The sequence below is a fragment of the Lates calcarifer genome, linkage group LG17, assembly GCF_001640805.2.
Source record: "Lates calcarifer isolate ASB-BC8 linkage group LG17, TLL_Latcal_v3, whole genome shotgun sequence".
NCBI classification, from domain to species: Eukaryota; Metazoa; Chordata; class Actinopteri; family Centropomidae; genus Lates; species Lates calcarifer.
The window spans coordinates 9817901-9844588 of record NC_066849.1 but is presented as its reverse complement, the minus strand read 5'-3'; the positions used below and the strand labels follow the sequence as shown (position 1 = coordinate 9844588).

The window sequence follows — 26688 nt, the reverse complement described above, 5'->3', positions numbered from 1 at the left end:
GTTAGAGGTTCCAACACAAAAGTAAAATGACCAGGTGGTTAAAAGCAACTTTTTCCTTTAAATATCTGGTCATGTTTACAAGTTGCATCCTGTGATGGCGTTTCAAAGATAATTGTTTGTGGGTATTGTTCCTATTGTAGATAACTGGCCTAAATACACAATGTTGCACAATATTTTCTGGCTCAACTACACTACAGTGGAGTTTCACTGGTCATATTTTTTTCATAGATGTAAAACATCAGTGGTAAACATTAGGTTTTGGCATCAGTCCTGTGGAGATTTAAAGACCAGGAGCTTCTTTCTCACTATGAGATGAAATACAATGCTTCACTCAATGCTTTAACCACCTGGCACACCGTGTCACTATAGTAGAGATAGATGTACTGTAGCTGAGTTGGTAGAGTGCCTCGGCTATTACTTGTAGAGTTGTGAGTAGAGCAGAGGCTCCTCTTGTTTGTCCTTGAGCAAGACACTTTACTGTAATGGTGCTATGCTTGTCCTAAGCCATCTATTTTGGGAAATGTAGGGAACTCAATTAGATGAAGCAGGTTTAGGGGAAAGTGGGTTCGACGTAACAGTAAGTTATATCACTTATTTACCTGGACTGACAAAAAAGGTGATCTGTGTAAAAGCATCACAGGTTTTTTTTTCTTTCTATAGTATCAGTGTGTGATGCAAACCCTTTATTTTGTTAGTTAAATTGAAATGAACAGGTATTTTCCTGCACAAGTGCTTCATGCATGTTATATTGGCATCACTGTAGGTTCGTCCTGTGGTAACACGTTTTCATTAGCCTACAAATAAACATGTCAGACAACACAAACCACAGGAGTGTATCAGGACTAGAGATACACTGCAGCAGTTTCACCATGTAGCTGTGTGGAATTCAGCGTAGAAATAAATTGTTATAAATAATTGTTCTAATAAATACATTAAAATGAATGAATAAACGAATAAAGGTGCACTTATAAATATGCTTATAATAACAGTGGGAAAATTTATTCTACATTATATGAAAAGTGTAATCACAATCTCACTGAGAATTGTCACCAGCCTCTGCAGTTCCTCTCATTTTAGTTTCTTTCAGCTCATTGTTTTGGTTCACTCTCACTGCAGCAGGCAACTACTTTCAGAAAAAAACAAAATCTCTCTGATAAATCCATTGTACGTTACCTTCCCACCACCAAACAATCCAGACAGACAAAGTTAGCGACCAGCTAGTGAACACAGTGGAGCACTTAGCAGCTAAAGAGCCAGATATTTCCCTCAGCAGACTAAAAACTGAGCTAAAAGAAAGTAAATCAGAATCAAACTCAGAAATACTTTATTTACCCCTTGCAGGAAATTGTTGAGTTGCAGTGCTCCAATTCACATATACAATAAAAATAAATATGATAGAATAAGGGAATAATAATAATAATAATAATAATAATAATAATAATAATAATAGACTCATATTCACCAGGTGGCCAGAAACACCAGTAGAAATGAATGATGATGTTGCTTTACATAAACTGGATTTGTAAATAGTGCAGCTGGTGAAATTGTGTCAGTGTCTACAGCTTGTTGTGCTGTCCCAAAGTGGTTGAAAATGAATCCATACAGGTTTAATAAAACCAATAAATTGTTGAATCATTTCATAAATGATTAAACAGGACTTGATTGCGTTTGCCAACCAGGTCAACATCTTATTGGCAGAAAGGACGCGAGTGGGCGGGAACTGCAGTCGACAACTGAAAAGCGGAAATTAGAAAAATATGAAATTAGAAAACAAAAAATACCATTCTGAAATAAAAAGATTTTTCAAAAAGCATACTTTGCGATAAGCCTTGGTATCGAGACAAAAAAACATTTTATTATAATAAATCAGTTGATACATTTCATCATTCCTAAATCTGTGTGTGTATTTATTTCTTTTAGAATGTGTTATTTATTTAGCCCCACATGGATCTCCACACAGTCCCTGCTGTCCCTGCAGAGTATTTTGAGTATCCACCACCTGAAAGCTTAAGTGAGCTGAATTTTTGAACGGGGGGTCTCATCTTCCTTTTTCTCCCACAGGACGTGAATGCAGCGCAAAACAGCCCGAGTACGAGTGAGGGAGAGAGAATGAGAGAAAGAGAGAGAGAGAGGCAACAGCGCAGATGAGCCCCAATGAGCAGCCAGGTCCTCTTTCAAACACACACACACACACACGTTGACACACACTACGCTCCACATCCCACACACACACACACACAAATGCCAGGACACTCGTGCAATCCAATAACGAGAGCACCATCAGTTCGAGCTGCCTGCCGCTGCCGGTGGCAGCCCTCACCGCCTCTCAGAGACACAAAGCTGGGAGCCCGCTGGGAGAGGAGCTCCTGCTGCCTTCATAACATAAAGGAGGAGAGAGGGGAGAGCTGGAGACTTTGTTTTAGGACGCGGTAGATAATTCAGCGGCAGCGCTGGGAAGAGAAGAGGCAGAGGGGAAGGAAGGTGAGTGAATGCAGTCCAGCCCAGCTGCTGTTGCTGCTGCTGTCTTCGCTGCTGGGGGAGGAGGAGGAAAAGGAGGAGGAGGAGGAAGCTCAGAGTCTGGAGAGGCTGGAGGAGCAGAATTATCCTGCACAGATCCAGCCAGAGCAGACGGCCAGCAGTGATCCAAGCACCTACAGGCTTGCAGATGTGGAAGGAGCGCTGTGCGAGTTCTTGTCCTGGGTGAGCCAACTTCCCATATTATCCCTGCACACACACACACACACACACACACACACACACACACACACACACACTCTCCATTTGATCTGCTGTCTGACACTTTTACACACCTCTCTGTGATCCATTACCACAAAGAGAGATTATACACATGGGGTCTGTCTTCTCTGTCCCCTCTCTTTTGTTTCTGCCACCGTCATCCCTTTCATCCAGTTCGCTGTGGTCCACTCTAACAGATGACCTGATAAGCGTGAGATTCACCTGTGATCATCGTGACACTAGTTTATCCCTTCAGCTTCTTCTCACACTGTTATGGTGCAGTCCCGGCTGATCGATTTGCTCACTAACTCAGATGGACATCAGGTCTCATTATCTCTCAGTGGCTGTGCTTTTCTATTGTCATCTTTGAAAATGGTGTGCCTGTGTATTCATGTAAGCACAGCTGCCGTGTGTGTGTGTGTGTGTGTGTGTGTGTGTGATGTGAATGTGTGTGTGTTTTTGGTTACCAGTTCTCAATTAGGTTTTAATGATCTAAACGAGGGGTAGAAAGAGGAAAGCAGCCTTTGATCGATCCCTGCAGTCATCTCAGTGTGAGAGGCTCGGCGCCTGTCGTCGGTGTTACACATCTAAGCCTCAGTCTGTATTTGCTCAGCCCTCTCCCAGCTCTCTCCCTGCCTTTATTGTGGCTCTACTCAGTTCTTAGTTCAGTTCTGGAAATCTGATGTCTTTTTCCTCAGGAAGGTCTGAATACAGTTTTGCTTTTATCTGTTCCTTGACTAACAGGGAAGGTGTCTGGTCCACCACTCTTCTGGCAATTTTAGCACGTACATTTAAAAACATGTAGCAAACTGTAAACTTTGCATCTGGTTTTTTTTTTTTTTTTTAATTCAAATAGTATTTGCATGTGATGTATGTATGTGTGTTTCTTCATGAGTTTTTTCTTTTTCCTAAAGTGTGTCTTTAATTGAGAGTTGACAGGAAATTAGGGGAAAGAAAGAGTAACCCAAACTCAAACCAGGGATGTTGATTTCACCATCAACATCACACGGTTTGTTGCCTGTGACTGAGGCATTAGTAAGTCTGTCGGCCATCCAATTAGACAACTCAGACTTTTATCCTGTGAAAATGTCCTGCAGTCAGGTAGATTAGGTACACAAAATTCCAGTAAGTGAGTGTACGAACCTCATGGGGACTGGATTTAGACCTAGTTTCTACCACAGAAACTTGTCCGCTAATTGTCGATCAAGCTCCCACTCTGTTGTAGTGTGCTTGAGCGAGACACTGAGCCCCAAATTGTTTTCGATGGCCAGCATGGCCACTGCTGGTGTGTGTGAGAATGGGTGAATTAGAGGCACAGTGTACAAAACAAAAGGACTAAATAAGTCCAGTCCATTTTTGTCACATCAAATTTAATTAGCGTGGCATTGTACGATTCTTGTCTGACAGCATGTTTTAATGGCGGCCCATGGATTCCCACCTGCTTGTAATGAACCGTGGAGGCTGTTACTGTCTAAAAATCAAGAGGAGAAAACCAGCATTCAATTGAACGCCATTACACAACAGCACTTAATGGTATCCGAGGTGCCACTTAGCCCCCCTATTTGACAGATTTATGTGTCAGTAATGAAATGCCTGCTGACAGGTCTACGTGCCCCTTAGAGTGCATTGTTGAATCAGGTCTGTTAGCTTTGTCCATTACTACGCCTACACTTACCTTCTCATTTTGATCCTTTCTGTTGGACGTAAAGCTGTCAGCCGTACTCAATAGTGACATTACCTCAGCTCAACGCTGTCAATGCCCTGCCTCATTGTTTTCAACTCTGGAGTATTTATGATGGCAGTAAAGCAGAGATGCATCCGCTGTCAGCAAGATGAGGACATCACTGCTCTTACAGAGAGAGCAAAGGAGGAAGGGGATGGAGGGATGAAGTGTTGGGGGAGTGCGGGAGGAAAAGGAGAGAGTGCCCCCGTGAGTCGCTGTCAGATACCTGCGGGCACGCTGGCATGTCAGCTGTCGTGGCTAAGACGTCCAGCTGGAATGGTCATGGGCCTGTGTGTGTTGGCCATCCTCCCACTCCCTGACTACTGTAATGCCATTATAGACGTTCAGATGGGGTTGTAACCTTAATGCAGAGCTTAGAGAGTATCTGGGATTTACAAATCTTTTATTTCCAAACATGATTGCTTCATTTGACATTTGCCGTGATGACAGAGCCTCACTGACCTCATTACCTTAAGATCCCAGCGTTTTTTTTCAGACGTACGACACCCCTGTCAGATGAACTCAAATGCCTCTTATACCTAATGTTCATTTGATCTGATGTTAAAGTTGATTTTTATTTGACTAATTAATGGTCTAAAAGTTATTTTAAGCTAATTTAAGCCATTTGTTTTTTCAGCTGTTGCAGCTATTTATTACTTTAAGGTAACTATTTAAGCTGGTCTTGGGTTATTCCATTACTTTTAACACTAGCTAACTATTTCAGTTAGCAGTTTATCCATTAGCCCTCTTTTACATATTTGTTATTTTTCATAGTTGTTGCTATTTCAACTATTTATTCATTATTTTTAGCTAATATCAAGCATTTATTTATTAGCTATTTCAGCTTATTACTTAAGACTACTATTTGTTATTGCTATCATTTATCCAGTACTGTTAACGCCAGCTATTTCCATTGTTTATCCATTAGCATACTTTTAGTTAAGTATATAAACAGTTTGTCAGTTGTTTATCTGCTTCAAAGGTTTACCAGCTACATAGCAGCATTTCTTAGCACCTATTTCAATCATTTACCCATTACTTTCATCTTTAGCTCACTAGTTCAACAGTGTATCTATTAGCCCACTTTTAGTTAGCCATTATTCATCCACTATTTTTGATCAACTGTTTCAACATCGTATCTCAAACGCTGACTAAAACGCTAAAACAAACTCTTGAACCTGGTGTGGTTCAGGTGTTACCTCTGACTTAATATGTGGATGTCATTTTTGTTCCTATATCTCTAAAGGACATTTAGTATCACCCACTGAAAACCCAAGTGTATTTTATCAGGGTTTAATCAGAGCCCAATATAAGAGTTGTGCTACAGAGCTCGGAAAAACAGGCTTAGCCTTTCTTGACAAATTAGTAGGGCAGTGCAGTAATGAAGAGCCACGTACTGCAGTTTGTCACTGTAGTGCCATTTATTTAGATGACTCTAATGGAACCACAAGTAACTACAGAGCTTTTGTTATGTTTTTTCAAACCGAACAGGATCAAAGCCAAAGCAATATGTCAACCCACTACAATGCAGCAGAGTAATAAAAGTGGTCTGATGTCGAGGAGTCGATTTATCTTCAATGAACGTGTTTTTGCTCTTGGAAGATGATGCAATTTATGCAGCTGTCCACTCAGAGAATATATTCATCTATAATTTAAAATTATATTATCTTACATAACTCTTTTTTTTCAAAACCTATTTATAATATCATAGTGCCATGCCACCATATCATCCAGCACAAGCACTTACCTGAGCTATGACCATTGTTGTAAACCACTATCGCTGTCTTATGTTTTTTTCCTAATCTATTTTTTGCATTTCTGAAAGCTTTTTCCTCGCTCAACTCTCTTAACAAAACTGGCTCATTTAAGGTGATGGTAGCGCCTATGTGAGTGCTGGAACAGCTCATGAGGACTGGAACCGCGGCACAGATGAGATACAGAGAGAAAGTGATGGGGTGAGAAAAAGGGTTTTCGCTCTTTGGATGTTGCATATTTTATATTTTGTGAGGTCTCTACATGAAAGAACATGTGATGAGATGGCCATGGCATTACATACTAAAAGGGAAGCCAGGGAATCTCATAAGCGTAGGCAGTGCTTAAACACTTAAGAGGAGTTCAGAGACCACACTACTAATGCCTCTTGCATGGAGTCATTTTGTTGGCCCATGACTATTGCTTTTCACAGGGTGGTGGTTTTTAGCTCTAAACTTTAGGTCCTTGATACCACACTGAATAGATCTCCAAAAATAACTACATGAAGCAACAGAGACAGTTCTGTTCATGTTCATTTTAGCCTAAGCCACCTGAACCTTTTACTAAATGAGCAGATATTTGACGTCATGTGTCTTTGAGCGTAACAGAGAGCAAAGTGTCTCCACTCACTGAGTTGTGCTACAGGATGAAGTGCAGGGGTATTTGAGGAGTTTATATACTTGTCGGTCTCTCCGGCTCATTTCACTTTATGTATTTCCATTGCTGCTGGCAGCTTGAAGTGCTGCGACTGTCCAGCCATAAAACAATATTCTCCAGTATGGATCGACCATCGTGACTGAGATTGCCGGAGAAAATGGAGTTTCACGGCTCCTGCCTGTGCTCTCATCAGTACCATCCTTACCAGTTTAAGACATGATTTAAAACAGGAGTCCAAGGATTACATACTCCACAGCATTGTTAGTGCTGAGAAAAAGAGTCGATTGATTGATTTGACAAGTGAAAAAACATTTCCTGGTAACTGTAACTCAGGTTGCATCCTCCAGTCTCTCTGGGCTGTGGGTATTAATCGCATTACAGTTTCTCATGAATAATCTCTTTTGATCAGCAACATCATAGCAACAGTAAACTACCCAACTCCCCCCCTGGGGTAGGTTCTTATCAGACATGTGACTCAACTGTTGAACATCATACAGTGTTATTGTCCCACACACAACTATCCCCTACAAAACAACAGAATATAGGAACGAAAATTACACTGAGATAAAATTACATGAATAAGAATTACACTTAAGCAATAATAATAATAAAATAGCTGAAATGCTATCAGTGATAATGAAATAATTAAATAAGTACTAATAGTAAATAAAGTCCAAAAAATGATTCCTACTAAAACACATCATGTATGACAGCATTGCACAGCAACATAAATGAGTAAATTAAACTAGTAATCAGAGTAAACTAAATGTAATGTGTGCAGTAACTAAGGTTACTGAGATTTGCTTGCAGCTGTGTTTCATAAAATAAATACTTGGTGTTTGTTTTGACAACTATACAGTTTATGGTCAATTTAAATACATGATGTGAGTCATTGTCATTTGTCACTGTAATTTATTCATCACAGAGCAAATGCTGAATTAATAAAAAGAATAATTGATTAATGTCAGCCTGATTCTAAGTGTTAAAATACATACATTCTAGTCTAAAAAGCTGTTTACCTCAGCTAGACTCAATAAATCTACAGGGAGAGTTCCTGCTGTGTCAGTACTATGTACTCTGCTTTGTCCCTAACTGTCCTCTTCAGTCTGAGATACAGACAGTAGCCTGTATCGCCAGCAGTGATCATCTGATGAAGTGCAAGCTAGAGGAAGCAGATAATCAGGGCAAAGGGCATTTATTATACTGCAGGATGTCCACTACATGCAGCCAAAACCCTGGGTGGCTCTCTCTGTGTCCAGAATGATCTTCACCAGCACACCACGTAAACCTATACCACAACAGCAACATTCGATCTATAACAAAATTGTCCTCAGTCAAAGCGTTGTGGCTGCATCAGCAAATCCATACAAAATGATTCAATTAAATATAACCTTACTTGTCCTCAGTATTTAAACACTGAGCACTAAAGGGCACCAGGTTGTTTTCATCTTCATGGTAAAATCAAAAAGTAATTTATCTCCTTCTCCAGACTGTTTTAAGAAATGTTTAGCTCCTTCATATGAAAAAGGTATCCAGACTGTAAGAGATGCAGAGCTGTTAAGATGTTAAGACGGCTTTCTGAGAGCAGTTTGTTTAAAAACTTGCCTTTTATCTATTTCACCCATAACTCTGACACCATTAAATATATTTACACCCTCTCAAAAATATGTTCATATTTACAAGACTCTGTTTCTCTAAATGCTTCACTTGTGGATAAGTATAAAATTAGAGGAACTTCCATCATTAAATATCTTGTGTATGTTGTATAACCCGAGTGTTAGATTCAGTCAGATGTTTCCTTTATATTTCAAATAGCATCAGTCCTTTTGAGCTCTGTTATTACCTCCAAATGCAGCAGCTGAGCCTGGCAAACATGGCTCACTGTATTTTGAACCGCTGTGTCAAGCCACCTGTGTCCCCCAGGGGCCGAATCAAGTTACATCTTTCATACCATCTCTCCGTGGGCCTCGCACATGTGATAACTCTTTAATCAGCTCTTTTCAATTATGTAATTATGAACAAGATTGGATTAACATATAACATGCTGTGCGTTTGTGCTGGAAGGTTGATTGCAAGGACTGAGGTGTGACACACACACACACACTTTTCGTTGCTTTAGTCTTGAAACGTCACATGCCTTTGTGGCATTTAGAAGAAAACATAATACAATTAGACTGAAATAACTGATGAAATTCAGATGCGTGTAGCTGCACCTTCATGCACACACACACATATGCACACACTCCTCACGCCACCATCCTCCCTTAAATAGATTTTTAAGCGCTTAACAATCAAATGTAGCATTTTTTTTTCATAATCTCCCCACGGTCCTGGACCAGCTATTGACTTTAACTCTAATGAGGTCTTCACATATTGTGGTCAGACACACTTAACACTGTGCAAGGGTATTTAGCAGTAGATTAATTAATCATTCTTCAAATGGGTTCTGTCGTCAACAGTGTGTCCGACTCAGCCGAGCTCTGAACCGTTCAGTTGGCCGTTTGCAGGGCGATGATGATGCATTTAGATCAAGATTAATGTGATTAGTCGTGCAAAAATAAATATCCCTGCGCACAAGATCTACTTTGTGTCTGTTTTTGTTTATGGCGCTCTCTCAAGCATTGTCTGCTCCCCTCACTCTTCCTCCGCTCATCCTCATTAAGAAATTGGTCTTTGAACCCACTGAACCTATTTTAAATATCCCACTGAGCCGTCGGTATAAATGAAGATTAAAGATTCATGCCTCTTTGCATCTTCATATCAGTCCATAACCCTCAATGCTCCTCTCTGCTCAGTGGATCACACTGTCAGAGCTAAAGCTGACTTTTATCTTCTTTTCAGCCGTTGAACATAAATCAGATAATAAGCTGATCAAATCGTTTTCCTGAAGTGGAGAGCAGCGGAACAGAGGTATGAGACTGAACTGCTCAGTTCAAGGCAGTTCGCTCAGTTCTTCGTTTGATTCTCCTTTGCTTGTTGTTTTATGTGTTCCTTCCTAGGTTTTTTATTTTGCAAACCTGCCCATGTGTGCATGCTCGCTTTCGTTTTTTGCCTCATGGAAGAAGAACAGCATGAAGTGGGAGAGTGGGAATTTGCAACATCTCCATGGGTGATTCCACATCAGTGATCTTCACTGTTTAAATGAGCAGTTTGAAAAACATTTTTATTTGCTATCTGGAGGAGAGTCAGATGAGAAGATTGATACTTTCATATCACGTACATGCAGCAGCCGGTTAGCTTAGCTTAGCACAAAAACTGGAAAGAGCGGGAAAGGTAAAATGAAGCTGATCAAAAAAATGCAAGGAGGGAGTGACTCTGAAGTCTGTTGTTCAGATTAGCAAAATAAACTCCAACTCTCCTTCTCATTAGCACAGATCACTGTACAAAACATCCAGGAAGCCGCTTCTCAGTTTTAGCTAACCATTGCGTTTGCCAAATTAAATGACAGACATTGCTGGCAGTTGATCATATAGGCTGCTGCAAATTAATTTAAGTGACTTTAAGTGACTGGCCAACATTAACTTGTCAGTTTGTGTGTCTGTACTCGATCAGAGATCATTAGTGAGAGAAAAAGCTCCACTCTGCAACACAGCTGAACAGCTGTGAGTAGACTGAGTGTTTCTGTGGTTCTAGCAGAGTCTTCTCTCTGGCTCATCACATCATGTCAGTTTCAGGCGTTAGAACCTCCCAGTTAATTTTCAGTTACACCAGATCAATAAGTTAAACTCATCAACCTAATAGATTTGAATCTCCCTTTGGATCAAGTGGCTCATATTCAAGTTGGCGGCAGCTGTTATTTCACACATTTAATCAACATTTAGGTGAATCAACATTAAATTGGATCACGACATACTCAATATGAAGGGAATCAGATTGTGATCAGGTCCAAAAGAAAACACTTAATCCAGACATTCATAGTTTATGCTAATAAGTTAAATGTTTGCTGTGTTATATTAAAGTTTTTTTTTTCTGCCCATACTGACATTTTTTTAATTTAATTCAACATTATCATTTGCACTGGTAATTCTATGATTGGCATCTATGTAACATTATTATCTACCTATTTTATTGTATGAGCCACACATGTCCAGGCTGCTGTCACACACAAGCATTCTCTTTACTGCAAGAAATTCTCCCATTTTCTGCACAAGCAGCTGACATGGACTGCACCTGCTACTGCGCCTAACTACCACCAGTTACCTGCTGCCCACTGAATGCACGCAAGACACATTTGCATCCTCACTTGAGAATTTGGTCACCAGAGGGATTACATTTCTTTCCTGCTTAATATACGTGTTAATGATGTGGGGGGTCACAGCGAGGTCAGAAATGTCCTGTTTTACTTCCTGCGTTCATTAGTGCTTTTGAGATTGTAGCTTGAAGGTGTTAAGACCATCTGCTGGCTGACAAAAAATGTAACACATTGCTTCATTATGGAGACATTAATTTGAGCTGGGTTGCCATTTTCATGTGACCTTTTAGTTTGACGAGAAACAAAAGTGTTTTCACCCTGAATATTCTGAATATTTCACTCAATAGAATTTGCAGAAATATTGTTCATGACAGCTTTGGATACTGGTTAAAATTAAAAATGATGTTGGTAATAAATACAATTACATGCCGTGCCTTAATAATGCAGAGGCTGAATAGAGTGTTTGAATGATAAGATGACAAGCTAATAAAGGAAATGTAATGGTGTTCATTTGGTTTTATTGTGCACTAAGCTAAAAGTCGTTGGGGATTTTTGTTTTGCACGTGGGTGTTGTATGTGCATGTAGTGTGCGAGTCAGTCTCTTCTTCCAGCCTGTCACTTGAAAAGGATGTCAAAGACTGGAGGAAAATCTCTCCCCCGTTTTACTTCTGCATCATTTGAACTAATAAATCCACAGCTGTATGTGTCCATGTGTAACCGTGACAGATGGGCATGATGAGGTTGTGTTTAGCAGAGTGTGGTTCCTCTTCTTCCCTCCTCTCGTCTTCCTCTGTCTCTCTTTGGGAACATATGGATTCGGTTTGCCTGTCAGAAGTGTTTGATCAGAATTAGTCTGCTGAGGATCAGTGCTTTGAACTGACTCACAGCTGTGGCAAGTTTTCTCTTCTGTTGTTTGGGGCATTATGGAGTCTATACTCTGCAAACTCCTTGAGATAGCTGGAACACTGTGTGCACTCAGTCCATTTAATATGTGGAGGCGGGCTGCATGCTGCCTCTGAGAAGTAAAGGGTTATGTTTGTCAGTATAGATCACAATCTGTGGATCCATGTGTCTATGAATATCTCTACATGCCACTGCGCATGCATGCATATGTACATAAACACATCTTTCTTTATTTAATGTCTTCCTGTCCCAATTTCCTCAGTTTGACAGGTGTACTTTCTAATCTGTGCTGTTCACCACTTTTTGAGGTGAAGAGGACAAGCCCCTTCTGGACATCAGGGGAACGTTATGAATTTATTATAGGAGCCAGAACAGCAAGGCAGTGTTGCATGTGGCTGATGCTTTACTCATATTCGCAAGCCTGTCGTTGGTTATGGATGAATAATTCATTGTTTTTTAAGTTTTTTCTCAGAAAAACATTGATCACAGAATCAGCGATCAACCTGTCTGCGTGACAGTCGGCCTCTGTGACAGCATGCTGTCAGAACCCACCTCATCTCTTTTCAAAGACAACCCTGCTTTCCTTTTCGCTTCTGTCCCGTACAGTGCACACCCATAGCTTTCTTTCAAATTTTCTTTTCACCCTCCCCCTTGCCTCTCTCGCCTTTGTCTTGCGGTGAAATGTCTCATCAGAGCCACTTTCTATGGATCTCTCGACTGTCTCGGTGTGGGGAAGGCAGCGCCTGCATGTCAGAGTAAACACTTTCAAAAGAGCCTGTGAATAATTTGTACGTCAGGATGTAGCTGCGGTTGTGTCTGTTTGCATGGACGAGGGTTTTTTTTTTTTTTTTTGTTTTTTTTTTGGTGCGGTGCAGTGTGTTTCTTACTCTATCCAGCATGCTGTTTCATCCCAGTGTATCCAATGCTGAGTTCCTGTGTGATGTCTGAACAGATCTATGTTTAATGCGCAGGCAGGGCCCAATTACTCTGCACCCATATCCATACCTAGAGACTTTAAAAAGGCCCCTTCGCATGCCAGATAAAAGGCCACGATGTCGTAATCCGCCTCAGACCTGGCTGATGAGATGCCATGGCGATCCCCCTCTGAGGACACAGATTGCTCATCCTCTACGCCGGCATCATGGTCATTTGTTGTTTGCTTTGGGGTAAGTTTCCCCCAGAACAGTAATTGGAGGCCCCTGTTTTGGCTTCTCTTTTATACCAGAGTCTGAAAATTTAAGATGACTCTGTGAAGAGCAGAGGGAGCATGATCAACCCCCCCCACCACCACCACTTCACTGCCTCTTCGTCCCTCTTTTCCTTCTCTTCCTCCTGGAGGCCTTTGGGGAGAGCAGCTGAGTCACTCTCTCCTCCCTCTCTTCATCCTCAATCTGCTCTTCCTCCATCTTCCTTCTGTTTTCCCTCAGTAAGCCTTCGTCACAGGGGCTGACAACCTGTGTCAATTGCCAGGGTTGACTGTTAAGTCCCTGCAGAGCCGAGGCTGAGAGTGTCTACGCGTTTAGTTTAATTTATGCATGTGTATTTGCGATTTCACTGTCAGCATGCATTCCCCCCATTAGGTGTTCCTATTAGTCAGAGTAGTAGCATGGACGGCAGCAGCAGCAGCAGCAGCAGCAGGAGTAGCAGCAGCGGCAACACACTCTGTGATGGAATCTCTCTCGAGTTGAGATTTACGCCAGAGAGATAAGAGAGTGCGGCTGTCAACCAACCATCCAATGACACACACACACACACACGGTTACAGTCTGTTACTCTGAAGTGCCTCACTTTCGACAAATCCATTTCTAAGGCTCCTCTCCTTGCATGATTCTGTCAGTATGTATAATCCCTCATCACCTTCCCTAAACCATTTCACATCTCTGCTTTCCGTTTTCATCTGTCATTCTGTTAAAAAGGTCTCCTTTGCTCCTGTTGCTAAATTTATTTTACATAGTACCTTGCCCTTTTATGTCTTTTATTTGAAGGCATTCCTGTTCTTCACCTTTTGTTTTTTCCTTCTTTTGTTGACTCCTTTGTTTTGTTTTTTTTTCCCACATGGTCAGCACCTTTAGGCACGCTCCTCTTCTCTGCCACCCTCTTCCTCCTTTCAAACGCTTGACTTCTTGCCTTCCTCTAACAAGTAGCTCGTTTTTGCATTAGCTAATCTCTCAGAAGACATGGCACAGATACAGGATCTACTGCTTCTTCTGCTTCAGCTCACATAGCTATAAACAAACGTTGCTTTCCAGACAAACATCTCCTCATTATTTAACCGACACAAAAAGGCAAACGGGGGGGGAGAGAGCGAATAAATTTGTGATTTAACAAATGAACGATTATCTCCTCAGATTTTGTGCAACTGTTTTTTGTGAATGCAGAGAGCTGGAAGTAAGATCGATGTTTTGAAGATTAATCAACAATTAGCTGCTGTGATGTGATGTGCCGTGAGACTCTTTCTGTGTCTCTGTGCCGTGAGAGCAGATTCGGTGCCAGGGTTGTTGCTTGAGATCCTATAATTGCCTCAGAATTCTTCTTGTAATTAACACCCTTGGATAATTACACCAGAATCCCAGACCTCGCTATTCTCACAGCTCAGCATGGCAGGAATTAAAACATGCATGTGAGTATGTGCAGGCGCATATACGTGTGTTGAGATTGTATATGGCAAGATTAGATTATTTACTGCTCTTTTTATTGAAGGTGGCAAGTAATATACAAAACAGAGGGGTTTTTCACCTCAGTATTTCTGTTGGTTACTTACAAATGTGGTCACATATCAGCCAAGGCTGTTTCCGACTGTCAGCCGTCCCCAATTCAGAGCATTCTCTGTCTTGGCTGCAGTGAGATTAAAGCTGAGTGGAGGAGAGATGGGAAGTGGACCGGGCAGTGTGGCAGTTCCCAGCGGCACAGGATTAGAGGGAGGGACAGTGAAGTAGGCCATACAAAACAAGCTCAGCTGAAATATGGACAACAGACCATAACGTAGACAGAGCTGGATGGCCCAGTACATTTCATCAGCACGTCATTATGCTGTGTAATCCCAGGCCAGCCACTATGATGGCTGCATGTGTGTCAGACAGGGATAATTATTGGTCAGGGCACACTTGTGGATATTGCTATTTCCACCTTGGTGCAGAATCACAAGACTTTGATGTCAGATGTGCCCTATTTTATCAGAAATTGTATTTCAGTCTGAGATTGCTTTGCTCATGTCATGATATGTGATTCAAAAATGAATGAAAAGAGTCTATTCTGATGTTTGCCTGCGTTTTAAGGAACAAAGACATGATGGATAAGAGCTGTGAGGAAAAATCATAAATCTTGATATACACTGTTTTTTAAAAACAGGTTGGAAATCTCCATTTTGTTTTTACAACTTTGCTTTACAGTGTTGTATTTGTTATAGAAATGCGAAGAAAGGCAGGAGAAAAATAATGCCTGCATATCATAGTGTGGATTTTACTCGATGTTTTGTTGCCAGGTGTCGATTGAACCAACACTAACCTGTAGAAAGTGAATATCTTGACAGTAAACATCAGGAAACTGTATGGAAAAAATGAAAAGAAATAAAACAGTTACAGAAAAAGAAAGAAAACAATGGAGAAACTTCTGGTTACTCCTCATACCTTCTCAGCCGGTGATGACCCCTGTTCTCCAAACTGAGGAGTGAAAGCTGAAAACATATTCAAAGCAGTCTATTTCTTTTTGCTTTTTTTTTGCCATTCAAATTAGTGTGTTTGGATGATCTTCCATGAGGTACAGTGAAACCAGGACCAGATAGAAATTATCCAAATTGGCTGAAAACTGAAACTGAGATTGTGAACGCTTATTTGACACAGATGTTAGTTTTGAACAGCTGAGAGATGAATGGTGACGACCCTCTCAGGCCTTTTCAGATGCAGGATGGATTTAATGAGACTAATCACATGAAATGACATGATACACAGTAACAACACAGCACTGTGATTCCTTCTTTTTCAGTTTAATTCAGAGTCAGCAAAGACAGATGAAAATGAGAGGTCAGAAATGTCAGCCAGTATCATGTTACTGGCACAGAAAAAGCCAGCTTCAAGTTTCTGCTCATCAAGGGCTTTAATGCCTTATTTCACATTATGCTATTTTCATTCTCAATACCAACTGACAGAATGTAATTAGCAAATGTGCAAGGAGCTGAAGAGGCACGTGTTGCAGTGAGCTCTAACAAGTATTCAAGAGGTAACATTCAGTGTCTGTATCCTTACATCTTCATTTTTTCTGTCTGCTAGCCTGCCTCTAACCACAGGGAACACTCACATTTGTATATTTTACCTTCTCTTTTATCTAACTTTCTTATTAAAGCAATACTTCAACATTTGGGGGAATTCATCTGTTCACTTTTTTGCCGAGAGTTAGCTGAGAAGATTGACACCACTCTCACATCATGAATGTTAAATAAGAAAATAACCCCAGTAGCTGGTTAGCTTAGCCTAGCATAAAGACCAAGGACAGTGGGAAACAGCTACACCTACCAGCACTTTTAAAACAGAAAACTGCAACGTGTTATTTTAACAGGTTTTTATGTTTTGCTTGGATTAAACAAACAAGAAGCTGTAGAAGTACGGGTACACTAGATATGAAGCTAACACCTGCAGCTGGTTAGCTTACCTTAGCACAAAGAATGGAAACAAATGGAAGTTGTACAAGAACTCAGGTGTAAAAATGTCAATTTGTGGTAGGCTACTGGTCCCAGCCCCTGTAAAGCTACAGCATATAATGGATATATGTGTAGTCATTTTGTTACCTTTGAACAGAGCCGGGCTAACTCTGCGTTTCCAGTCTTTATGCTAAGCTAACTGGCTGCTGCCTGTAGCATCATGTTTAACATACAAACAGGAAAATATTATCAATCTTCTCATCTAACTTTTGGTAAGAAAGAGTATTTGAAAAATGTCCAAGTTTTCTTTAAACCTTAACTTGCTAGCATTTGTGCTTTTATACCACATCTCAGCTTGCCTCATTATCCTTGTGCTCACACCTGTATACATCCTTCCCTTCCCTCTTCTTCACTTTCGCTGTTTCCTCCTCACCTTCAGGTCAGTCTGGTGTCATAACTTCAGGTGGCCAGTCTGTTGCAGGACCAACACCACTGACAACCAAAGTCACCTCTACAGTGTATGTGTTGTCACTAGACAAGCTGTGCTTGTTTGAGCATGAGGACGTTTCACTGAACTTGTGAACATGTGCTGTGGAGGTGAAAAGTCTCTACAGACTCCCCTTGAATGTACCCAGTTAAGGGTGAGGCATATCTTTGTGCATGTGTAAAGTTTACCCTTCCTTTGTGAGCTTGTTTCAACTTTCAGCAGTCACTTTTCATAATGTTGTGTATTGCAAGTTGAGCTGAGTGAATGTGCTCTGTGAGCAGTCTCTGTGTCATCTTGTCTGTCATCATCAATCATCGTGTATGACTGTGGCTGTTCTTCCAAAAATGTCAGTCAACCTGATAAAGGACTACTGCATCCCAAATTTGATTTGAAATATGGTGATTGAATTGATTTGTTGAAGATGCAGCTACAGCCAAAGTGACATTTTGTGGATATTACTGAGATGAATGCATTCTGTCTTGTCGAGTTTACAAGGATGAAAGTGATATAATGGATGTAATCAACATTTTTACAGTAACAGTGGATTAATTACTAATGTGTGATGTGAATGGGGGTCACTCAAAGTAAAGAACCCACAGAGAATTATCACCTGACTCTAAATCCCCTGAACTCAACTGAACTTGTTAGCTTGTTTCAGCTCATTGTTTTACAGTTTTGACTCACTCTCACCACTCTCATAGCATCATTCTATGCTGCAGCAGGCAGGCTTTTTTTTAAGGAAAATCTCTAAAAACCTGCTGTATGCTACCAGCTGGGCAACAAACAACCGACACGCTAAGTTAGCGACAAGCTGGTGAACATAGTTTAGCATTAGCTTTAGCATTTAGCTGCTAAAGTTATTTCATGAATTTTATATTTATTATTTAATTCATGAATTGGCGGTGATCAATAACGGAGTTAAAATGAGAGTGAATTTTGGACTTTAATCCACCAGGTGGCCACAAACACTACTCTGAATGAATGCTAATGTTGGTCTGTGTGTGGTGGAGCAACAAATGTCAACGTGGTGTTTGTTTCCTCTGCCTTCAAATGGCCCGAAATTCAGTTAATGCAGATTTAAGCTCCAGTAGTTTTCCATGTGTCCCCCAATTGGTTTAGTAAAAGCACTCTAGAGGACTGAGGAGTTTCACTCCCTTTTGGTCATGTGGGTAAAATCTTAAAAGGAAATCCAGTGTCTCAGTTATAAAAGCCTTAGCTAGTGATGCGTGGAAGCTGTCTTATTAGGCTTTTGACAGTTCGTGTTAGACTGACAGTGGCTCAGTCGCCTAATCTCTTGAACACTGTGGACGGACAGCTGTAGGATCTAATATGATGTGAAATACGCAGACTCGCAGCTATCTGCTCCATCTGTCTTCCTGCTTGTAACAAGTGCTGTTCTCACCTGGGACCCTCAGCAGTACAGAGGTTGGTCTGCCTGATTCCATCAGTGCTTTTCAAAGATGTCTCTTCCTGGTTTATTACATGGACAGAACTTTCTCCACCTCACTGCTGTTGAGTGATGAATTATGAATAAATGTGAATCCAGCTGCACCACCAGCCAGGCCTGAGGATTACTTTCAATTTGCACACCACTCCCCCTGCTCCATCGCTGGCTGGCACCGCTAGCCAGACTTCTTTCTCAAGGGACCTCAAGGGCAGTATTAGATTGCCGCCTGAAACTCTAACCCTGCCAATCATGTAAAAAGTTTGAGAAATGAATCTCTATAGATGCTCAGTGCACTGTATATAGTTACACAATGTGCTCTCCTGTTGCTGCCCCTCTGTTTGACTCCTACATGAGTGACATCGCTTCTTACACGTAGATAACATTTCTCACTTTCCTTCTGGAAGGAAAAGAAGACTGCAGTACATGTGTGACCCCTCTCAGATAGCTCCCCATTGACTCCAGATAACTGGTTGCAATTGGCCTGGTTGATGAGCAGGCAGCATGCAGTGAAAGGGAAGTAGAAAGGACAGGGATCCTTTTAATGAAGCCAATGAAAAGGACATGGAGAGCCTGCAGGGCTTCAAGAAGGATTAGAGCAGACTCCAGTAGATTTAGGCTCATGATGCATCTGCAAGCCTTTCAACCTTGAGGAGCAGAAAAGGATGAGGAAAGTATCAGAGTCAGAATATAGAATGAGAGTTTATGTCTTTTACAGTGATATGGAGCGCCGTACATACCCCGACCTCTGTTATACTTTTGATCTTTAGCTGCTCTCTGTCCACAGATGTTGGTAAACAAAAAGATGTCTCTAAAGGTCAGAGTCCCCAAGACACTAACCTTTTAATAGACAGCTCACACACATTCCTTTGCAGATTGAGAACAGTGTGTGTGTGTGTGTGTGTGAATATGCATGCATGTCTGCCTGTTTCTGTATCTCTGTGCACTCATCCGTTTTCATGTGTAAATTGGAACGCATACAAATCTGTGTGTGTGTGTGTGTGTGTGTGTGTGTGTGTGTGTGATGATGTGAAGTGCAAAGAACTATAAGCGTGTGATGTGTGATGCCGGCCTAATATGCCCCGTCTCTGCCTCTCAGGATGTGGCAGCAAGTGTGAGAGCGACAATGAGTCGAGCCAATTGGCATGGAAAGAGCCTGGGTTGAAGTGATGGCTGGTGACACGGCAGACAGGCCGGCCAGGCAGGAAATAGATGCCAGCGGGGATACTGATCACACTCACCTCCACCTCTTCATGACTTTGTCTTTCTGGCCCCTGTCTCTGGACCCATCTATCTCAGCTCAAACTGCAAAGTACTTTAGTGATACAGATAAACAGCTGTGGTTGTGTAATTATGGGATAAACTAATTGAAATTAAGGGTTACAGTTATAGTCAGGACTCCTCTATGTTTACTAGAATTAAACCTGGCTGCTAACACTTTGACCTGAAGTTGCATTCATGGAAAACCACCCTCTGTAGGGGTAATTTTGTTTGAGACTGGAGTCTGCTTCTTGATTTATTACTTGTAACTTACTGTTATATGGGATAACTGTGCTGAAATTACCCAGTATTAGTTTATTTCGCTGTATGCACTGAGACCAGATGATGAATTGTCACTGTTTGTACAAATTTACAATCACTGGAGGTCTGCTGTGTCTGAATTAATTGGAAAGGAGGGAAAACAAAAAGTGTGTTTTGTGTTAAATTGGCCCCAGTTCTATATTTCACCAGCATAATGGAAATAGAAGAGAGTGTTTTACAGTAATATGTAGGCTGAGCAGGTGCAGTGTGTACTGAAGCAATCAAAACAGAGGAGCTGACAACCAGCCATTTACTCAAAAGTTATGGAGAGTCACAAAGTAATGGATGTTTCCAAGTCATTACATTTAGTATTTGATCAGGGAGCTTTCAAAGACACAAATCTTGTAGTTAAATGGCCCCTAACACCTTCAAACAGGATTGTCTTTTTTTTATCAACTTATAAGTAATTGCTAGACACAATCAGGGCAGCGACCTTATAACAAATTTTATTTGATTTTTCCCTTTTTTTTTTTTTATAAAAACAGCCCTAAATAATTTGGACAAGGACAAATAAAGATTTTGATCTGTTCACTGAGCACAAACAATCCATCCGTCCTCCCAATTCCCCCAATTACGTCCTCTCTTTCCTGGTGGTCTGTCACTTCTTATCCCTGCTGCAGTCGTGTTAGTAGGCTGAGAGGCTGCCCCAGGGAGGGAGGACTGCTGGTTGACTGACACACTCTGATCATGGGGGCTTAAAGAGAGGATGGCCATTTAATAGGCTAGCTGCAGCCTGTCCTTGTGGTGAGCTGGCTGAAAAGACTGACGGGCGACTGACTGGTGTCGTTGCTCCGCTCTGACAGTCATGTCGGTGTGTCCATGAGCAAAGGAAAGTGTTCCTATTGTTGCCTCCATGTTGGAATTAATCTTTTCTAGTTTTTCCATTTAGGCAGGGAGAGACACAGACAAAATTCAAAATGACTGATTGGAATTGGACACATATTTGCTGTCAAGAAAAAAAGGAAACTTAAAAGAATAGTTAAACAGTCAGGATGCAATATGTTAACAAGTGAGCTTTAGAGCGTTGGTAGGTGCATTTTTTTTACCTACATACAAAGCAGGCTAACTGTTTCCCCTGTTATCAGTCTTTATACTAAGCTATGCTAACCATACTGGCTCCAGCCTTGTATCCAGCATTCAGACATGAGACAGATATCAAACTCTTGTTAGAAAAGCCTGTCTTAAATTTCCCTTTAAGCTGCTCAACAGGTAAGGTACCATTTGTCTTGAATGGATTTGAGAGAGATTTCATCCTGAAAATTAAAATTTGGAATCTTTTCTGTCATATCAATAGAGAAAATATAGTTGACTAATTGGAGAGCATTTAATACTGAAGTAGCAAATATGAAAATTGAATATTTAATTGTGACAATTTGATTTTTAATCATCATTAGTCTATTCAGTTTGACCTCTCAAGTCTCATGAGGCCTTGAAATAAACAAGCAGAGGACAAATAAGTCTGCCACCCATGTAATAGGCCTAAGATGATGGAGCACAGTAATGAATTACTGTTACAGAACGTTGCTAATGAAAGTGTGTTAGGTTGTGTGTTGATACGATAACACTGCTGAGGGTTTTATAAACCTCGACTGGCATCGCTGAGTGTTGTGTATGTGACCGGGGGAAGATGTGTCACACTGCATTACTGTGATGGCCTGTGGCCCATCAGAGAGTGGCATCGAACTTAATGTTCTTTTGAGCCACAGATCCCTTCGTGTTAACTCAAACTGACTGTGCTCGAAGGGTTTGTATTTGTGTAGGAACTCCAGTATTTGTTTTAACCTTCAGCTGTGAACATGCCTCAGAACAAATTGATAAAAAAGAAACCAGGTCATGATAGTGAGTTTGTAAGGCTTTACAGCCCCAATCATCCTCTCGCATCACTCCTGTTGGATGAAAGTGTTGACAAAAATAATAAAAATGGACAGAAAGAGCAGTGGTCTATCCAAGTTCCACTAGTATATACAGAATACAGTATATTTGCCCTGTAAGGAGAGTTGATCATGTTAGGGTCAAGATAAAAAAAAATAAAACAAAAACTCACTTTTGTTATTTGTAAGTGAGACCAAGGTTTATTTGAAAGAAAGCAACCAAGAAATACACTAGAGACTCTCCAGACGTGTTGCCTAATAATTTGATCGTGAACACAAGAACAATTCAACTCCAGGCCCCCCACCCCCCACCCTCTAAGACCAGATGATCTAATTAGATTTTGGAGCACCTTTGCTGCATAAAACCGTATATTAATGAGGAAAAGAATAACCTGTTATGACTCTAAAGTGCTTAAAAGATGGGACGTTCATATTAACACTGCCCTTGTATCACACATTCACATTAATTAGTGTGATTAATGGCCTCATTAGAATAGATGTTATTTTTAGAATGCAATGCCGATAGTTATGAGACATGTGGCAGTCCATGTGCCTCCTGTTTAATGGTGTGTCTCTAAGTATGCCCTTTTTTGTTTTCAAAAGGGACATATTAAAAGCTGTATTGTGTGCAAAAAAAAGAGGAAAAGTAGCATCCAGGTCTGTGAAGTCATTTGAGTAAATGGACTGAGAGAGGCAGGCTTGTTATCTAATGTGTGCCATACAAATCTTTATTTTTTAGATCTCTGTTGAGACTAAGAAGTAGCTCAAAAATGCTTTGTATCCATAATAGTTTTATGGCAGCTCAAGTGGAAAACCAGTAACTATGTTACCGCTTGACTAAGGAGTCTATTTCCCATCAGTCTTGTAGTTGTTGTTTGCCAGTGCTGTTGCTGTTGGTGTAGGCATACCATGTTTGTTGCTCTATGTCTTTGAATATGTGGCTACTGCAGCCCCAGGTAAGGTCAAAGTCTCCATGTCAGTGGGTCATGACCATGCAGCATAACGTTGTCAATTATTTAGCTCCTCTTCGTAGAAGGCTTTAGGTCCATAAGCCCTGAAACAGTTCTCTCTTATTAAAGATTCATGGCACATGGCAAGACACATTCTTAATCACCCCATTGTGTCCTTTGGTTTCACTGTTCATGCTTTGCATAGGGCAGAAGTGCAATTCAAGAATCTCACTGTAATCCATTATTATAATGAGAATCCCATTTGGCACCTTTAAACTAGTGTTTCATATCAATCTGCAGGCGGGGCTGAGGTGTAATGGAAATATCCGACATATCTGATCATTTAACTGCAGCACTTTTATTATGCGCGGACCGAGGACAAAACCACGTTAAATAAGTGGACTGTTTGCACACGGCGTCTGTCATCCATCTTCCTCCGACTTCCCCTGTCACCTCAGTGTCCGCAGTTGCTGGATGCCCCGCATGTGGCCAAATGTTTACACATGTGACCTCACATACACGCTTTTCGGGCCTCCCGACCTCACAACAACACACACTCACATATACGGTGCATGCAGCACAGGTGCTCATACTCCACACACCAGCACCCTCAGCTTTCTTTTCTCCACTCAGCGACAGGGTGTCCTTGCCCGTGGTGGGTGGCACGACCCTGCCAGTAATAGCGATCCATCACCGCACTGCAAGGTGGAAGTTAAAGGGACATAAAAGGGAACAAGCAACTCAGTCTTTTTTTTCTCTCTCTCTCCAGGCTCTTTCTCTCTCATCAGGTGAGCCTGAGTGTGTGTAATGGCCTGTGTATATGTGTGTGTTCTCTGGACCATGCACTGCCAGGGGCTTTAGGGTCTCCCTGCACGGATTGATGGACACCGACGATGGCTTCCCTTAGTGTAAATGAGTAATGTGTTTTCCCAGCGGGACACTCTAGCACACACACACAGAGTTGCACTTATGTAAAGCGTGATGAGTGGGCATGGTAGAAATCAGTGAGAGCGCAGCCATTTGAGGAGCTTTTGTGGATGTTATGCCTCGGCCCTGTGTGCCTTTCTGGATAGCGCCTGGGTACACCTACACACTCTGCAACGCGCTTCCTGCTCATTTGTCAGCTGTGCCCTACACCTGCAGCATGATTATCAGTCTGGCAGTCTCACCCTCTGTTCTACTGCTGTTGATTCCTTCAAGCCCATTCTTGCTATAGATAACCCAGCTCTAAATATAGATATAATGTATATAAGGTCCTTCATTTGAAAGCTCTTAAATAGAGCTGTACAGGATTGAAATGCCTGTGAACAATAGTGTAAATCATCAAGATAAGCGTCTCTTTCAGTGATGGTGTTTCTCATGTTGTCAGCAAATCCCATGAAAATACCAAAACCAGCAATGACTTGATCATAGTCCAACCCTTATATCTTTCATTCTTTTTGTGCCATAGACCTTCACTGTTGTCCAAAAAACTATTAAAACACACCAGTGAGCCGCACCACTGCAGCAGGTGATATGCTCACAGGAGCATCAAATAAGTATTCATCCGTGGCTGAAAATAAACCTTAACAGATGCACTATTTACTCTTACTGTGTTCTACTTTTACTAAAAACCACACTGCCCAGCTGTTTTAGGAAATTATTTAGCCCCTTTAAAAAATTAATGAAAAGACATTTACACCATGTCTTCAGTTGGCTTGGTGCCACAAACAAATTGGAGACATTGGAAAGTATTATGAGAACAGATCACCTCTGAAAGGATAATGGTATTTGGTCTTTTTGTGCAGTTTGTTTACAATAACAAAAATATAAAACATCACGTCTTCTCCCTCAACATATCACATCCTAAGATTGTGGGCTAAGACACATTATGGCCAAGTCTATGACCTACCAAGCTGCATTTTTTCTTATCCCTATTAGAGCAGCTTTATACGTACGTTAATGGGGTGTGTGTGTGTTTAATGTGTAGGATTTAGCTGAGCATCAGCAGTGCCCTCTGTCTGATCCCATCCTAATGTCCTCATGTTGAAACACGCAGGGGCCCCTCGCAATTTATTATTTTGAATAGCTGAGAAAGATGGCGTTTGCATAAGGCCCATTAGCTTAATTTGCTGTCTTTCAAGCCCTAATAGCTTCTGCTTAAACAAAAAGAGACTGGAGAGGAGGTGAGGCCAAAGTAAAGGTAGTCCCAGAAATAATTGATGTTGCAGGAAGTGGTGGTGAGAGGAGGGGGTAGAGAGGTGGCAGAACATCTCATCAAGCCCCCTGCCCCTGCAGCTTCACAGCCCACTTCCCTGTCTAAATCTGGCTCTGTTGCTATCTAACCTGCACTTGGCTTTTTTTTTTTTTTTAACTTAAAAGCCACACTTCTCTCTCTCTCTCTCTCTCTCTCTCTCTCTCTCTCTCTCACTCACTGGGTAGCTGCAGTGTTTGGATGGTAATTGGGCTGTGGTCAAAGAGCACATGAATTCCGGGTCACCCACTCAGCCATCTGTACTTTACAGACTCTTGAGCTCAGGAGGACCCATGCTGCTAGGAGCTGTGGAGAGGGGACACGTGGAAACCTGAGGAGAAATGGATGACTGTAATTGTTGGATGATTGCTTACCACTCAAGCAATTAGATGATTACACCGCAAATGTAATTTAAAAGACATCAATATCATAGCTTTAATTTTGTAGCATAATGATCAAAAATAAAATCAACAGAAAAATATGTCAAAGCATGTTAATAAAAACAAGAAAAGACCAATTAAGGAATCAAATTAACTTCACATGTGGTAAAGTAATGAACATTGGTTTAGCCATTAATTTACTCCCAGTAGATATCAGATAAATAGAAGACCAGCTTTCCTGGTTGCCAGTTTGATCACTAGCCAACTTGGGTGGGTGAGGGTGCTTTAAAAAAATCTGTTATATACTATGTATATGATATACAGTTTAATCTAAACATGACAGGGCATGCAAGGATAAGTACAGTTCAGAATGGAGAAATGTAACACATCAAAGATACTGGCACTAACGACGATCAGAACCTCTGTTTGCATCAGCAGCCACTTAACCATTATTTACTTAACGAAAGATCATGAAAGTGAAGGCATCAACAACAGCTCCTCTACCAAAGTCTCTTTAATTAAACTTTAATAATCTTATATTCCCAGTTGTTTCTGTCAGCTCCTGACTAAAGACTGCTTACAGCAGATACCATAGCACGCTCTGCCTGTGACTGCCATCAGACGTGTCCTGAATATTGTAATCTGAGTGTTTCATGAGGTGGCGTTGACTTGTGAACATAAGCAAGTGGAAAAAAGACTTATGCTGTTGTAAGTGTGAAAAACTGTTTGACTGAAGCCATAGTTCAGCAGATATTTACTGCACTGTGGCTTTTGTTGAGTCAGTTGTTAGTATTTGAATGCTTCAGGCTGCACAAAGTTTGTTTGACATCATGTTGTCTCCCCCACATTTTTTTTTAACACATTCCAAGTGTGAGCTGCAGTTTTAAGTATTACAGCGAAGGGTAAGACATTATGACGCCATAGTGAAGTCTAGTGGCTTCTTATTGGAGGACTCAGGCATTTTATCTTCAAAGGGACACAAAAGCATAGGCAGAGTATGTAAAACAATGTCATGTGCTGGGAATCCTTAAGCAGGCTCTTTTGATTTTACAGTCCAAAGTCTGTTTTGGGCTCTAATTAATCAATGCAATTTTACTGTTTCACAGCTAAGACATCACACTCACACTTTGCCACTTTCCCTTTGAT

General features: G+C 41.1%; 1 protein-coding gene across 1 annotated transcript in view; it reads left to right on the top strand.

Annotated features, from left to right (window-relative positions):
- Positions 1–2097: 2097 nt before the first annotated feature.
- lingo3a (leucine rich repeat and Ig domain containing 3a) overlaps positions 2098–26688 on the top strand; it is a 34433-nt gene continuing 9842 nt past the window's right edge. The window contains exon 1 of the mRNA XM_018667400.2: positions 2098–2700. The gene's annotated coding sequence lies outside the window, so the exon portion shown is untranslated. The remainder of the gene's footprint in view (positions 2701–26688) is intronic.